This window comes from Equus quagga, chromosome 7 (assembly GCF_021613505.1).
Source record: "Equus quagga isolate Etosha38 chromosome 7, UCLA_HA_Equagga_1.0, whole genome shotgun sequence".
Classification (NCBI taxonomy): Eukaryota; Metazoa; Chordata; class Mammalia; order Perissodactyla; family Equidae; genus Equus; species Equus quagga.
The window spans coordinates 81,796,557-81,813,543 of NC_060273.1; the positions used below are offsets into that span (position 1 = coordinate 81,796,557).

The 16,987-nt window shown below is 37.4% G+C and overlaps 1 protein-coding gene across 3 annotated transcripts in view; it reads right to left on the reverse strand.

Annotated features, from left to right (window-relative positions):
• Positions 1 to 16,987, reverse strand: part of SMAD5 (SMAD family member 5) — a 46,511-nt gene that overhangs the window by 25,135 nt on the left and 4,389 nt on the right. The window contains exon 1 of one of the 3 annotated variants that reach the window (XM_046666541.1): positions 12,910 to 12,988. The exons of the other annotated variants lie outside the window; for them this stretch is intronic. The gene's annotated coding sequence lies outside the window, so the exon portion shown is untranslated. Of the gene's footprint in view, positions 1 to 12,909; positions 12,989 to 16,987 lie in introns of those variants that run through there. 3 annotated transcript variants of the gene reach the window in all.

Here is a 16,987-nt window from a genome sequence, read left to right on the forward strand (position 1 = left end):
AGAAAGGGGGAAAAGGATAAGATCCCTAATTTAAATGAATGTAATTAACATACATTTAAATTAACATAATTGACAAATATGTTATTTTTAAAGAAAAGCAGAAAAGCATTGCAAAGTAAAACAAAATTTCTCTAAAGACCTGTGACCACTCACTTCCTTCTTCATAACGTGAACAAATAATTCACTGGCAATGCCAAATGATAACCTAAAGCAAAAACTGGTTGTTCTACCTTCTATGTATTATCCAAAAAAACAGCCCCTAGACTTTTAATTCTTTTGGTCAGGCCAGCAAGCCCTCAAACAGCCTTCTACGGACTGATTCTGAAGTACTTTTATTCACTGAAACACACATTACATGCTGTGTCAATTCTGAACACGATATATCCTGAGCCGAACAAAAGTCTTAAGAGAAGTCTGGAGCTTCCCTAAGGTCATTATTCTCTTTAAAACATTTCACAGATTTATAAAGTTTGGGCAAAAGCCCTGGTACTATTCAAGTCACATTATTAGATGCAAATTTTATTAAACGTCGTCATAAGATGTACCAAATCCTGAAATAAATCATAACACATACAGGTGCCAGAAAAATGGGAAGTATCTATTTTTTAAACTAAGAATGCTGAATAGATTTAAAGAGAGTAAATTCAAAGTTTAACTCAAAAAAGGACAGTTTATAATTTTATAATTCCTACTGCCTTCTGTGATATTTTAAGCATGTTAAGTTAGTGAACCCACTCCAGGCAGACCACCACTCTACACCATTAAGAAGTTCTTGGAGATGGTAACAAGAGGAAGTGATGTGCACTGGCACTCCACTGATAAGAGTGGATACAATCCTCTGCAGTCACTACACAACCAACTACAATGAGCAGCTAGTGAAATACCAGGAGTAATGTTTGGAAAAAGGATGTCAGTAACAAAAGATGCTTCCTTTCCTGTGCCTAAAATTGCCAAATAATGCTGCAGCTCTGCCTTTGACAAATTCTAGCATCAAGACTATTCTGGATTGGAGTGTATTTTTCCAGAAAAGAATACTTGCTCAGTTAAAACCTAAACACAAAGTAAAATAAAACTGAATTAAATTCAACAAATAATTACTGATTGCTTCTTATATGCCATGTACTAGGAATAGCCATGAGGTGCTTAAAAAAGTCATACCAAATAGGTTTCATCTTAAGAGCCAACTGATTCATTGTTCAACATATAGTTAGTGAGAGCCTACCAAACGCCAAACATTGTTCTGGATGCTGATCAACCAGTAGTGGCTAGTCAGATGGTTATGCTGGAACCATGGGGGTAAGGGTACAGGGAGGTGAAGGTATATTCCTTACATATGGGTAGACATGCCCAATCCTACGTAGGATAACTTTTGCCAGGGAAGCAAAATTGGCTTCATTAAACTAAAGAAATACAACAGGAGAATAAAAGCACATTTTTCAGTAACAGGCCACAAAGTGTAGTGTTGCGTGTTAAACTGTTAAGAAGAGTTGACCTCAGCTGCAGCTACATCAAGGACATAGGATAAAAGTTATCTGAGTTAGAAAGTAAAGGCATGGTTTGGTTGTCTGAGATGAGAAGAGAAATTTCAAAAGCAAAGAGACACAAAAAAATATGTGGGCAGACAAGAAAAGAACATTTCCTAGGATAGAGAGGAGATAGGCCTGGCTGAGATCTTATTGAGTAATAATGGAATACAATGGAGGCTAGAGAGGGTAGTGCACGCGTGTGAGACAGAGTACGCAACAGCAATGGAGAAATACGTTGAGGAAGGGAGAAACAAAAGGAGAGACACCTGACGACCAGCTACTAGATTAGTAGTTAACACTAGAAAGTGTTTAATAAATGTTAACTACTCTCTATTACTATTAAGTACTAACCATATTAAGTACTAACGAGAAAAAAAAGGAAAAGTTATTTGTGATGTAAACACAGAACAAGGACTAGAAGGCTACATACTAAATTACTCAATGCAGTTAGCTCTAAGGAGAGGCACAAAGTAGGAGAGATGCAATAGAAAGTAGTCCTGCATGATTTTTCTATACACTTCAGTACTGTTTTAATCTTTTAACAAAGGGAATCTACCAATGCATTACTGTATAATGCTAAAATAAAAATAGCAGATGATCTAAAACAAATCATGGTGAATAGAAGGAGCTAAGAGTGCTAGTCAAAAAGCAGGCCAAACTAATGCACGCTCTTAGAAGTCAGGATGGTGGCTGCCCGTGAAAGGAAGGGTGGGGGTATTAACTAGAAGGGAACATGAGGGTTTCTGCCATCCTACTAAGTTCTGCTTCTCGCTCTGAGTGGTTATATGGGAGAGATCAGTTTGTGAAAATTCGGCTGACTGTATACTCAAGATGCGTACACTCTTCTGCATGATTTAAAAATATTTTCTTGACATATAAAAAGTGTAGAGTGGTCAGTTTCCTTCTCATTTTTCTCTCCATCATCAGTTCCCCTTCTCACGGGTAATCTCTTTTGTATCTGTCTTTTATGTCCTTCCAGAGAAATTTTTCGCAAATACAAGCAAATACAAAAATATATATATAATCTTTTTTTTTTACATAAATAGTGGTATACTAAAAATAAAAAAGGTACAGAAAAATGTATAAACAATGTATCTTCAAGATCTTTCTATATTAATATAGAAAGAGCTTCCACATTCTTTTCTACTACACAGAATTCCAGAATAAAAGTAATCTTAAAAATACACCAAACCATGTTATTCCTCTGCTCAAAAATCATCCAGTGGCTTCCCACTACACTCCACATCCAAATTCCTTAACATTACTTTATAGGATATACATGATCTGGCCCTTGGCTTCTCCTCCAAACTCATTTCTCACCATCCTCATAGCTGACTTTGCATCTAACCACACTTGACTTCTTTCCATTTCTCAAGTGCTCCAAGGTCATTTCTACCTCAAGGTCTTTGCACTTGATGTTCCCTCCCCTGGAATTCTCTCCTCACGGATCTTAACATGGCTTACTCTCTCAATTAATGCAGCTGCTCAAAGTCAGCTCCTGAAAAAAGACATCCACGAGCACTTTATGTAAAATAGCATACATCCCACTCCCACATCATTCTTTAATCTTCTGATGCTGCTCAATTTTCTTTCATGGCATTTATCCTAACCTGCTATTACATTATCAATTTTATTTATTTACTATATATCTTCCCAAGTGAAATGTTAATAGGCAGGTAGCCTCATCTTCCTTTCCGCCATCATATTCCTCTGGACCTAGAACAGTGCCTATTTATTAAATAAATGAGTGAGCAAGTAGTGAGTGAGTGAGTGAGTGGATGAGTAAAAAAAAGAAATTTGCAAAAATATACATACCTTTATAAGAGCAACCGTATAAAACTTAAAACAAAAAAATGTTAATTATGGATATGCACAGATACAGTAAGAGACTAAAAGTATGCATGGAAACGATACATACTAACCTTAGGATACTGAATACTGGTTGCCACTTGTCAAAAGAGGAAAGAAGGATGAAGAAAGAATGGAAAAAGCTTTAGCCGTGTTTCTTTTAAAACTAGATTTGAAGGGGCCGGCCCCGTGGCCGAGTGGTTAAGTTCGTGTGCTCCTCTTTGGCCGCCCAGGGTTTCACTGGTTCAGATCCTGAGTGCGGATATGGCACCACTCATCAGGCCATGCTGAGGCGGTGTCCCACACAGCATAACCAGAGGCACTTACAACTAGAATCTACAACTACGTATCGGGGGGCTTTGGGGAAAATAGTAAAAAAAAAAACACAAAAACAAAAAACAAATTTGAAGAAAATTTGGCAAATCATCAGATATGCTATTTTCTTTACTTTTCTGTGTGTTTAAATATTTCGTAACTCAAAAAATTCACTATTTTTAATTTTAAAAAGTAGTATGGGGCCAGCCCAGTGGCATAGTGGTTAAGTTCACGCACTCTTCTTTGGCAGCCCAGGGTTTGCCAGTTCAGATGCTGGGCACAGACCTAGCACTGCTCATCAAGCCACGCTGAGGCGGCATCCCACACAGAAGAACTGGAAAGACCTACAACTAGGACAGACAACTGCGTACTGGGGCTTTGGGGAGAAAAAAAAAACAGCCAGAGGAAGACTGGCAACAGATGCTAGCTCAGGGCCAATTTTTCTCACCAAAAAGCATACCTTAAAAAAAAAAAAGGGGAAAAAAATAGTATAATGAAAACAGAATAGGATCAGATTCTGTCCTTTACTAGTTATGTGACCATAACTAAGCCTGTTAACTTTTCTGTAAAATAAGGCTGATGGCTCCTAAGTTGTTGAAATGTTGAAATAATAATGTGTGTATACATAAAAAAGAGATGTTTTATAAACTGAAAAGTGCTACTCAAACATGAATGATGATCATTAGTATTCAAAGGAAGAAGAGTCAAGACTTAAACGACTGGCTGGCTCTAGACGCAGTCTAACACACTCACCACCGTACCACTCCACACACTTCCCATCCAGCCCAAATCCTGCACCCCTGCCATCTGTGTCTCTCCAGAGAAATCTCAGTCATCCTTAATGATGAACTCAGATCCATGCCCTTTTGCGAAGAATTCCTTCACCACCCTAAAGAGGCTATGGGTCACTGAAGATTTATCATAAAAACTAATTAATAACATAACACTGATAAAAACATAACTTCCCAAATGAGGTACAACGATCTTCCAGGGGAAAGTCATCAGCACCTTGACACTACTCCATGCACCATACCACATACTAAGGAAGTATTTAAAGAATGTTCGCTGATTTTTCTATCAACTGTACCTTGAAATTAAAGATAATCTCAAATTTTAAACTAAGATGACTAAGACGATAATTCCATTAACAGAACTAAGGACACTCAGAAAGTGGCTCAGTCAGCAGAGAAGATAGTTAACTCTATTGGAAAATGGTCATGACTGGAGATACAGGTTTGGCAAGGAAAAGATGAGAAACATTTAAGATTTTCAACAAAGAGCTGAAACAATAAGAAAAAATAGGTTTTTAACTGAAAGAAAAGAGCAGCAAGTAAACACCTGAATATTAGGGAACACTCACGGGTAGGAAAGAAGGGAAAGAGCCACTGATAAAGTATTGTTAAAACCAGGAGCTTAGAACTAGACACGATGGTACTGTAGAAGATTAAACACAAGGGAGGAGTTGAAAGAGAATGTGAACAAAGAAAAGGCCAATGACTTTGGTGAATGGGGATGTCATTCGTAAGACTGGCTTCAGAAAGAATAATGGGTGTTAGACTCCAACAGCCTAAGACTCAAAATTAGTGTTTTCTTAAAACCAGCACCAGGAAAAGGGTTGGAACAAACCTTACTCTTCAACTCTTCACACACAGAATGCTTAAAAATTTCACAAATGTTTAATGGAATTTTTTCTAAAAATGTTTTATAACTTTCCAAACTGCATAAGGGTATATGCAAGTAATCCAAATACTCATTATCTAAGTCTCAACTTACAAAGCTAAAAAAGGGAGCAAAATTCATCATAAATATTCACTAGTGAATAAACAAAAGACCTGATCAGGCACTCCACAAAAGGTATCAAAATGGCCATGAGATGGTAAAATGGGATTAGCATCACTAGTTACCAGAGAAATTTTTTAAAAAGAAAATGTCATTCCTTATCTACCAGAATAGCTAGACTTAAAGAAATAGAAGAGAAAGTGTTCATGACAATACAGAACAACTGGAACTCTTTATATACTGCTAGTAGGAATATAAATTAGCCCAGTCACTTTAGAAAATTGTCTGACATTAGCTACTAATGCTAAACTACAGATCCCTATGACCCAGCAATTCCATTCCCAGGTATTTATCCAACAGAAACAAGTACTATGTCCACCAAAAGACAAGTACATGTTCATAGCAACTTTATTTGCAATAGCCTCAAATTGGAAATAACCCAAATACTCATCAACAATGGAGTGGGTAAATAAATGATATTAATAAATTCTTACAATGGAATACCTCACAGCCATGAAAAGGAACAAACTAATGCATGTAAATATGGATGAATCTCACAGATATAAAACTGAAGTAGATAGATACAAAAGTTTACACATTATATCCTTACATCTATATGACAATCAAAAACAGGCAAAACTAACCTATGGCATCAGAGGCAAGAATGTTACTAAGTGGGGATAAGAGAGAGGCTTCTGGGGATCTAGAAATTTTCTCTATCTTGATTTGGGTGATGACACAGATGTACAAATATATAAAAGCTCATTGAGCTATAAACACAAGATTTATGTACTTTATTATAAGATATACTTCAATATAAAAAAATCTTAAAGACTTACTAGTGAACTGATTACTTATAAAATCAGTTCTCATTCACTAGCATCTCCCTCACCATAATGGCTTATAAACCACAAGCGAAACTGCAAGATTTCACAAAGTTTATTAAAATGATGGCAAATAACATAGGATCTAGGATTTAATTTTACTGTACTACCCTACAATCCAGCCCTGCTGGTCTAGTGGTTAAAATTCGGTGCTTTCACCACTGTGGGGGGTGGGTTCATTTCCCAGTCAGGGAATTACACCACCCAGTCTACCAGTCTGTTGGCTGTCACACTGTGGCAGCTGTGTGTTGCTATGATACTGAAAGCTATGCCACTGGTATTTCACATACCAGTAGGGTCACCTATGGTGGACAGGTTTCAGCAGACCTTTCAGACTAAGACAGATTGGGAAGAACAATCTGGCCACACACTTCAGAAAAAACTGGACATGAAAACCATATGAATAGCACGGCTCAAAAAGACTGGGGAGGGTTTCACTCTGCTGTACAAAGAGTCACTAGGAGTCTGAATCCACTTAACGCCAAATAAGTTAGTCAGTTACTGTTTCCTGGATGCTGACAAAGGGCATGAGACTCCTAGGTCAGAGACTAGGGACTTTTATTACTCATGGCACACCAAGCAGCAAAAGCATCAGATTTGTGGTTCCCTCTGCCTCCAAGATCCACAGGAGCGATACAATATGGCCCAGATGGATGGTAAATGCTCCTGCAGTAGGTTTGTACTGGTGAGGAACACTGAGCTTGGGGAATTCACAGCTTTTATAGTAAAATCAGTAAGCAAGCCTATTCGTGGAGAAAGAATAACTTGACTATCAAAGGACTAACAGAGGTCCTTGGGAAAATTGAGATATATTTTCCAATGGATATTTTTGCAAAAAAAAAAAATTCTCTTAATGTTAGTACCAGAAATGTCAAACATGAAGGATGTCATATTGTGCTACTAAATTATTTTGTGAGAAAAATTAAACCTATCCATTCTTGATTCATTCTTTGTTCATTATAAAAATTAATGCATGTTTACAATTACAACCTAATGTTTTTCCAAAATTTTAATTTTTCAAGATAAAGTCCCAATCAGACCTTTTATTCATTTAAAGGTCTGCATTTCAAGTGGTTTCACTTTAAATGGGCTTTTTCCTGAACCAATTATCATCAGTTCACAGAGACCTAAATGGAGCATGAGCTTTTCTTGATGACTTAGTTATTGTTATGAACCTCTGTTACTGTGCTGTGCTAGAAATCCTCTATAGAAAGCATGGAACCTGGCTGCACTGTTACTCACTGAAGGGACAAAAGTGCATGAATGATCCTGAAAAGTTCCTTTAAAAAAGTAGACTTTGGGACATTCGACTTTCTTAGAAGAATGTAGCTATTTCAAGGATTTCAACAGCTTTCTTTCTATAAAATCAATTGCTAAAGCAAAGATAGTAATATTCCTTTGATGATGACGATGATAAAAATAATAACACCACTAACATTTATTGAACATTCACTATTGCAAGTACTATTAAGGACCTTACATTTATAGACCGAAAATCATTAAAATCTCAAAATGGCCAAATGAGGTAAATTCCCTTATTCTCATTTTACAGATGAGAAAACAGGCAAAGGGAAATTAAATGTAACTTGCTTATTTACGTAGATAAGAACTAATAGAGCCAGAATTGAACCGTGGCAGCCCAGCTCCAGAATCCATACCACTAACCACTATACACACTGCCTCCTAAAAAGAAAGCGTCCTGCCAAGGAATCTTCTCTTAAAGATCTTCTCTATTGTTCTTCATGTCTCTCTGACTTCTCCAACAGTCAAATCGTCAACATGTTATCAAAAAGTAAGATCATATAGTTTCAGAGACCAAGGATAATCCAGTTCAATGTGCTCATTTTCAAACTGATTTTTTATACCATTTAACATATCTCATCAACTTCTTTACTTTAACCCACTCTTCTCTCAGTTGAGCTAAGTCAGTCAGTAGGTATGAAAGAACTATCTAAGTGTTTACTACCTTCGTATAAAAATTTACATTTATTATGGCAGCCTTACTCCAAAGCCTTTTTATTTATCATTAGGACATTTTGGCCACATTTATTGCTAGAACATAACCATCTTAGAAAAGATGAGATAATGCACTACTTTTTTAAAAACATTTTTTTCTAATACAAAATTTCCAATTACAAAATATGCATACCCACAATCACTTCATTAACATTTGGTACACTTACTTCCTTATAATATTTTTTTCCTGCATATATATTGTCCGGCCATGATTGTGGGTATACCATGATACTACTTGGTATTTGGCATTTTCCATTTAACACAAAGAGCATTTGCCATATATATATATATGTTTTTCAAGGCCCAACCATATTTCACTCATCCACTTCCTTAATATTTAACATTTAGGTTTCTAAGTGAAATTGTTATATTTGGATTAAAACTGTTTTATGGTACCATTATGACAGATCAATTTTCTGTAATCTTTTCTGTAGACTATATCATATTCAAAATAACACCTTGTTCTATAAGTTGAAATAAAAGTATTAGAATACCTGGGATACAGCAACAGATTTACTTTACTATCTTCAAATAAGTCCTTGGTTATGAAAGAATTTCTCATTATGTATACAAAACATAAAGTAAGATACTATACTTATTCCGATATGCATATATTAGCATACGCAACATGAACTTGCAATACCTTTGAAAATAAGAGTATGATTAGGTTTTCTAGTAACCAAAAGGCTTCATTTTGAACCTTGTTAAATAGTTCAATTTTTTACACTTTTTGCCTTCCACTAAATAAAATGAATTTAGAAACATTGAGAACACCCATCCTCAATTCAATGAGCTGACTGTGTACATAACCATCCATAATACTTCTCTATTATTACCTCTAAACTTATCCTAGTAATAGAGAAAAGCCCCAAAAGGCTGCACTCAGTAACTGTAGTCGTTAGAGGTTACAGATTAAATCTGGGCAATTAAATTTGGTCCTCTGTACTCTCTTTCTGCAATGCTTTTGGGGTCTACTGGGATGCAAACACACATAACCAGTGCTAAACTTAATCTCAGACTTACAGTCTTATTTATACAACACATATTCACTGAGTGTACCTAAAAAGCGCAAGCCACTAAGCTAGATGCTAAAGGATTACAAGATAAATCAGGTCCAGACCTTAACTCTAAAGAATTACAAATTAATACACAACTAAGATGTGCCCATACCTATCTACAATACACAGTGGAGAATGGCAGATGCCCTAAAGGTGTACAAGGTCTTGAAAGAAATGCAGGGGATGGTCCTTTGAGGAGGGGAGTGGAGGGAAACGAGGAGCATGAAGTACCTATATCTTAGGCACAAAAGCTATTGTGAGTAAAGACACAAAATCAGAGTTTTTATCTACCAGGATAAGGAAATACCACAGTTCAGTTTGTTGGAACATAGGTGGGAGAACAACAGAACTGGTTAGAAATATACAACAAGGCTCATCTACACAGGGATAGTAAAAATATGTATTTTAATACACAAAACACCAGATTTGAAGTCTAATCAAGTTAGGTTCAAATTCCGGATCTAACACTTACACCTACATCTCCATTATTCCTATTTTGTATAATGAACATCAGTTCTGAGAATTAAATGAGATAAACACTAACTCAGTGCCTGGCATAGTGCATAATCAGTAAAGGGGAACTGTAGTTACTATTGTTGCAATAATCATAAAAAATTTTAGCATCAGGCTGAGGATTGTAGATATACAGCTGGGCTACTTTATTTCAACAAATATACAAAGCCATCAACTTAAGAGATACCATCATTTTATGAACTTCAAAGGAAGAAAAAGCTATAAATTAAACTATCACACAATGCTTTCTCATCACTTAACATTTTTCTTCACAATATCATCCTTCCACCATCAAGACTGTAGGTCTGAAGAGTGTTCCAATACTACTTCAGGACTGTCATTCAAGCCACTGACACCCATCCTGCAAGTTTTGATACTGGTGCTTGCTTGATCTTTCCCAAAGGTATAAATGGAAGAAATGACAGCAACATAAACAGCAAAGGCAGAGTACATGCAATGACAATTATATCAAAACTGCCACCTGCCAAAACCAATACTCGGATGCCATCAATTGTAAGACACATCCCAATTTCAGAGATGTTATGGAGTGAAAAAAATGAACATCTTAGAAAAGATAAGGCAACTTATTCTGTTCTCCTCTACCAAAGTCCTTTCTGATGTTCCTCATCACTTCCCACCATATCTATTGTTCTCCTTTCCTTTTGTTCTCATTCCTTTGACTCTTCTCCTTTCTTGCCCCCTCTTTCTCCATTCCTCATGGCTCCTTCCACATTCCTCAGTGCTGATTTTTGAGAAGCCTGGCTACTACCTAATGATGTATAACCTACCTAATGAAAATGAACTTTTCTTCTATCTCCAAAAGGATCCAATTAGCAAAGAGTACATAATTTGTATCTTTAGTACTTTCATGTGCTCCAGGGCTTGCTTAACTCTTTCTCTTCTAAGAAGAAGGGAAGACGTATAGATGTATTTGACAGCCCAGACAGGGAAGACAATGCCCTACATGAAAACTTGGCTTCTGAGCAGAATCTATTTGTGCTTCTGCCATCCTTATCTTGGGCCACCTAACACATTAAAGCTATCCTAAAGTACGCCATTGGGAATAACATGTATTTGTTATTATTTTTTAAAGGTGACATATTTGTTTCTAAGAAAACTAAAAAATCATTAGACTTCAAGGAACTTAAATCACGGAACTATTTCCTTTTGCAAGAAGCCTACATAAGAAGCTATTTCAAAACATTTATTATTTATAAATATTAAAGCCTTATTTCAAGAGCACAATCAGGGATAGAAGACAAATTCTGTTTTCTCTTCTTTGTTCTTACTGAGACCATAATAAACCAACCTTCTAGAATGCTAAATGTCAAACTGAGCCTTTTCCTTAAAAGCCAAGTCTTGTTAGAATAATGCATAGTAGGCTAACCATGAAGTTAATAAAATAAAAACCACAAACTAAACTGAACAGTGCCCAAGATATATTTCAGATAATTCCTATTTCTAGCTTAATAACCAGAGACTCCTCCAAAATCTAAAATTCCATTAGGAAATACACAGGACAATCTGTGTAAAGTGAGTCAGTCAATTCTAATCAATATTGCAGTTTGAGTGAATATAATGAAATCTAGTGATCAAACATTTTCAAACTTAGATCTATTTAGGGGGACCATAAATAGAAACAAAGAGGAATTATCACAATATGACTGGAAAACAGGGGAGGAAAAAGGTATAAAGATTATATTCTTGTGAATAAGACTGCTTAAAAGGCATTAACTGCGCTGCAAATAGCTAGTGACAGAAAAAAGGGGAGGGCTTAGCCAAGTATACAAAAAACCTAGCTCTGACAGACTCCCCATTCCCCTTCAAACACACACACACACTACACCTAGGTGAATAAAAGCCTTAAGGATGAGGTATGGATAAGTGCCGATCATATTAGCACAAATTTTGGGAGCAACTATCACAAGATACAAACAGGAACAAGACAATCTATAAGCCACAGTCCAGTTGGTAATAAAGGACAAGAACAGGGAAAATCAAGTATCATTAAGCCAAAAAAGACAGGAGAGGCTGGGAGGAGACAATTAGCCAGTCTGTGAAGCAAAAGGGAAAGGCACTACCACAGAATGAATACCAAACAGGGAAAGACTGAAGACAAAGCTAAGGAGTCAGTCTGCTAGATGTAATCCTATGTGCAGTGTAGAGGTCTATCTAAGCAGAAAGTTATGTTAAAAAAGGCATTTCAAGAAGACAAAAATGGCAACAGCACATGACCAAATAAACTTAAGGGGCAGGGGTCAGAGAGGGTCGATGGAAAACATGGTAGTAATCCAACTAGAACAGGAAGACACACTAGGGCCGTGGTACACAGATCAGGGTAGTGATGGTAGTAGAGATAGAAAAGGAAGAGATATGAGGGACATTACAAACAAACAATTAAAAGGACTTGGTGACCACCCAAAATAGAAACAGGTGCAAGTCAGAACGGTAAAGGTTTAAAAGCAGAAAGAATAAAGACAGCATTTACTTTAAAAAGGGAATTTCAAGTCATAGACAAGATGAGGCAAGAAGCTGATGGTGGAGGGGTATAAGGAAGCAAATTAAATGAAGTGAAATTAAAGCTCAAGAAGAGAAGGAATGAAAATGCAGATTTGGAAGATCACAGGAATAGAAGTGAAAGTTGAATCTATGAGAGTAAATATTTGATTTATTGGGTACCTAATAAGCCAGAAACACCTTGTGCTAGGAACTGAGGCTTTAAAGACACTATCTGTAATCTCAAAGATCTTAAAGAGTAAGGGCAAAACACAGAAGGTGCTATGAAGAGCTTAACGCTGTTTAACACATCACTTACTTTTCCTCTAGATTCATTTCCACATGATGGCCAACACAGATACAGCATTAAGAGTAAAAACTCTGTATAGCAAGCAAGAAGGCCAATAATTGAGCAAACAGGAATGTGTGCTAGTTCTTACATAAGAACTAAGTGAAAATAACTACGAACATTACCTGCTATTACCTCAGCCTTTTATAGTTTACCTCTGGCTTATGCAGACCTGATTAGATGACCCTTTCATTGATATGTTTCGTCATTTCTTAGAGAAATGACCTCAGATCTAGAAAGAAAACCAGGACAATATTTAGAAATTCCTGTGTGTGTGAGGTTCCCTCAAATTATTCTGAAAAACTGAAACCACTGACTGAACAATAACACAGAACAGTATTCGGAAATTCAAAGAAATACATTGGCACCTCAGCCAACAATGAAAACCTTAGAAAATTAAGAGAGATCGTACATTACAAAAGAATCTATCACATTACAAAACATACACACACACACACATCTTACTTCTATTTCAGCTCAAGCATACTCTCTCCAGGGAAGCTTCCAAGACCACCCTGCTTAGGTGAAATTCCCTTATTATACCTTTTTATTTTGAGGAAGATTAGCCCTGAGCTAACATCCGCTGCCAATCCTCCTCTTTTTGCTAAGGAAGACTGGCCCTGAGCTAACATCCGTGCCCATCTTCCTCTACTTCATATGTGGGACACCTGCCACAGCATGGCTTGCCAAGCGGTGCATAGTCTGCACCTGGGATCCAAAGTGGCGAACCCCAGGCTGCCGAAGCGGAACGTGTGAACTTTAACCACTGTGCCACTGGGCCGGCCCCCTCTTATTACACACTCTTACAGTTTCACATACCACTACTTTATAGCACTTAACATACTTAAATTTTTGCATTTATCTATCCAACCCCACAAGAATGTAAATTCTGCAAGAATGTAAATGAGAGGAGCCATATCTGCTTTCACCCATCACTGTAAGCCTAGTGATTTATATGCTCAACAAAATTTGTTTAATGAATGAAAGAGAATATGCAGAAAGAGCTTTTGAGAGGATATCAGCTCTGGGGTTAGGGTCGGGTTGGGCTACTCCACTTTCTGCTTTGTACAATTCTGTACTTCTCAAAAAAAAAAAAAAAAACCCCTATTTCTTGTATAGTCAAGAGAAAAAAAGAGATTTTATTTTAAACCAAAGTGTAGCTATACCTCAGCCATATTAAAATCCTTACTAAAGAGAGGATTTACATTACAAGAGTCATTCATATTTCAAAAGAATTCTCTCCAATATGTTTAGGGTTATACAAATTTGGAGGCTGAAATTTAAGAAAAATCAATCAGACACTAGGAGCAAACAGTTTCTGCTCCCAAAAAATTTTAGTAACAATTCATTTTTCAAAAACATTTCTCTTCCTGTACTGAAATGTCTCTTGTACATCAGAGATTTTATTAACGCCATTCTCTGCCTGGACCAGTTTCTTCAAGTGCCAACTACAAATTTCTAGCTCTCTCACCATTCAGGCTTCAGCTTTAGCTATCATCCCAGAGATCTTCCCTGATCACCTCATAACCCTAAATAAAGTAGGTTTTCCCCATCTCTAATCCAATACTATGTTCATCTCCTTCACCATAGTAACCAATTTGTAATTATTTGTTGGTTTACTTGATTTTTTCTCTCCCACTAGAATGTAATCTTTAAGAAAGAGTACTAAGCATATTCAGAGAACTTGTTAAATTCATTCAAGTTATTCATTCAAAAGCATATTTATTGAAGCAGCATTCTAGAAGCTGGGAATATAGAAGTGAATAAAGAGGACCAAAACCCTTGTCTTCATGTAGCTTACATTCCAGTGCAGAGAGACAGAAAAATACAATAAATAAGTGACATAATAAAGTTTGTTAGGTGAAAAGTGCTATGGAGAAAAATAAAGCAGAGGTGCTGTGGGAGATGCGTAATTGTAAATAGGGTGGTTGGGCTGGGCCTCACTGAAAGGCACCAACTAAGTCAAAACTTTAAGGAAGTAAGAGTGATCCAGCCAGTTATCTGGGGGAAAACCATTACAGGAAAAGGCAACAGGCAATGCAAAGATCCCAAGACGGGAGCATGCCTGGCACACTCAAGGAACTGCAAGACCAGTGCAGTCTCAGAATAAAGTGAACAAGGAGGGTTAAATAAGGAATAAGGTCAAATAGGTAAAAGAGACAGATTGGGCATGCTCAGTAAGAAAAGGGCTTTAGCTTTTACAAGAAGTAAAATGCAGACCCAGCTGAGAGCTCTGAGTGGAGTCATGACACTTTCTGACTTACATTATTAAAGAATTACACTGGCTGATACACTGAGCATATATGGGGGGCTGGGGGGGAGGCAGTGGCAAGGGTAAAAGCAGGGAGACCAGTTCAGAGTTGCAGTAATTTAGGTGAGAGATGATGATGGTTTAGACCAGGGCGATAGCAGTCGGGGGGGGAGGGGGGGGTGGTGAGAAGCAGACAATTTCACATATATTTTGGGAGGCAATAGGTTTCCTGATGAAGAGATATGGGGACTGTGAGAACAGAGGAGTCAACAATGATTCCAAAGTGTCAGCCTGGGCTACTAGAAGAATAGGATTTGTCATCAACTGATTTAGGGAAGGGTGACAGGGAAGCTAAAGGAAGATAGGAGGCACATTTCACATACATTAAATGTATGAATAACACTGTTAAGCTTCGCCAGGCTTCTGAAATGAAGTCATGTTAATATCAAGAATCCAAAGGTCTTGTTCGTACCTCCAGCTACTTGAGTAGGACCTCCTGACCAACTCCCATAAATACCCTCAACTTTCCCGGAGAGAGACAGAGACATAGACACACACTGCTCACAGCGAGACTTCAGAGGTAAATTCACAGACACAGCTCCTTCACTTTCTGTTCCAACATCTCTTTAATTGCTCCAAACCAAAACAAAAGGCAAGTAAATCAATCCAAAAATTTCACCCAACACTTAGCCAAAACAAAACCTAGTGAGCACATCAACCCAGGAGAGGTGATAAATGCCGATATGGGTTACAACCCATCACCATCTCAGCCAAACCTGTACAAAAGAATTACAGATGGGGGTTTTAAAGAAACAAATTCCTCATAACCATCCCACAAAATTCTGATTCATTAGGTTTGAGAGTAGGCCCCTAACTCCCACATTTTTGCAGCAGGTATGAAAACCAAGGCCCTTAGGATGGATCACCCAAAATGGAAAAAAGTCATTCATCCATATTCATCCAAGGGTAACTTTCTTATGGGTGGTGGGGGTAAAGCTTTAAAAAGATCTAATATCAATAGTAGTTATCACTTATCAGCAAGAGTAGACACCCACCACCACTGTCAAACCAATTCTAGAGCCAGGTATACAATTAGTACAAGACATGTAAGCCATATCCATGAGTGCAAGCAGAAAAGAGAAAGAAACCAAGAGCAAGTGTGCCCACAAGCTCTCCTAGATTCAGAAATCCTATTTTTTATGGGCACATCTACAAGAAAGAGGGCATAGAGTCACATGGGCACCAAAATCATTTTCCTAGAGAATCACTTAAATCGCCACTTTTCCCAACTGTGGCTCCCAATTTCCAAAGACTTCAAAAATTCTTGTAGTGGATTTCAAAGCTATTCAGGAGCTGAACTCATGATCCCTGACACTTCTCACAGTATAATCTTCTTGCCCAGTCTCTCTTTGGGCCCACACAAGTCTATACTTTTTTATCTCCCACATCCAGACTTTTGTTTCCCAGTTTTTAATCACGCTTTAAACTTCACCTGCTCCTCTAAGTCCTCTAATTAAGCAGAGTCAGATCTAGATGTATCACTCACCCCCACAGAGCCTGCAAGATTTCCTACATTGCTACCAGATGTGTTTGAGTAAACCTGTATAGGCTTGTAGGCACAGGAATAGACACAGAGCTGGTCAATCTTCATAGTGCTTTCCTTCAAATTACAAAATCGTCAGCGGCAGATACGAAATCATTACACATTACAAAATGCGTCTCTGGAGCACAAAGTGCGAATCTGTGTACACGATATTCCAATGCTTTACGAAGATGTTCTCCAGATACCTCACATGCAGCTCAGAGTTCAAGTCGCCTACTTAGAAGAAAAGGGAGCAAATACGGTTCTAGACATCATTCAGCACTAGTCATCATTCATTTAATTTACACCTTCAACTCCAAAGAGTGGAAATGGCTAGGGAGTTAAGCAGGCTCTCACTTAAATGGACAGA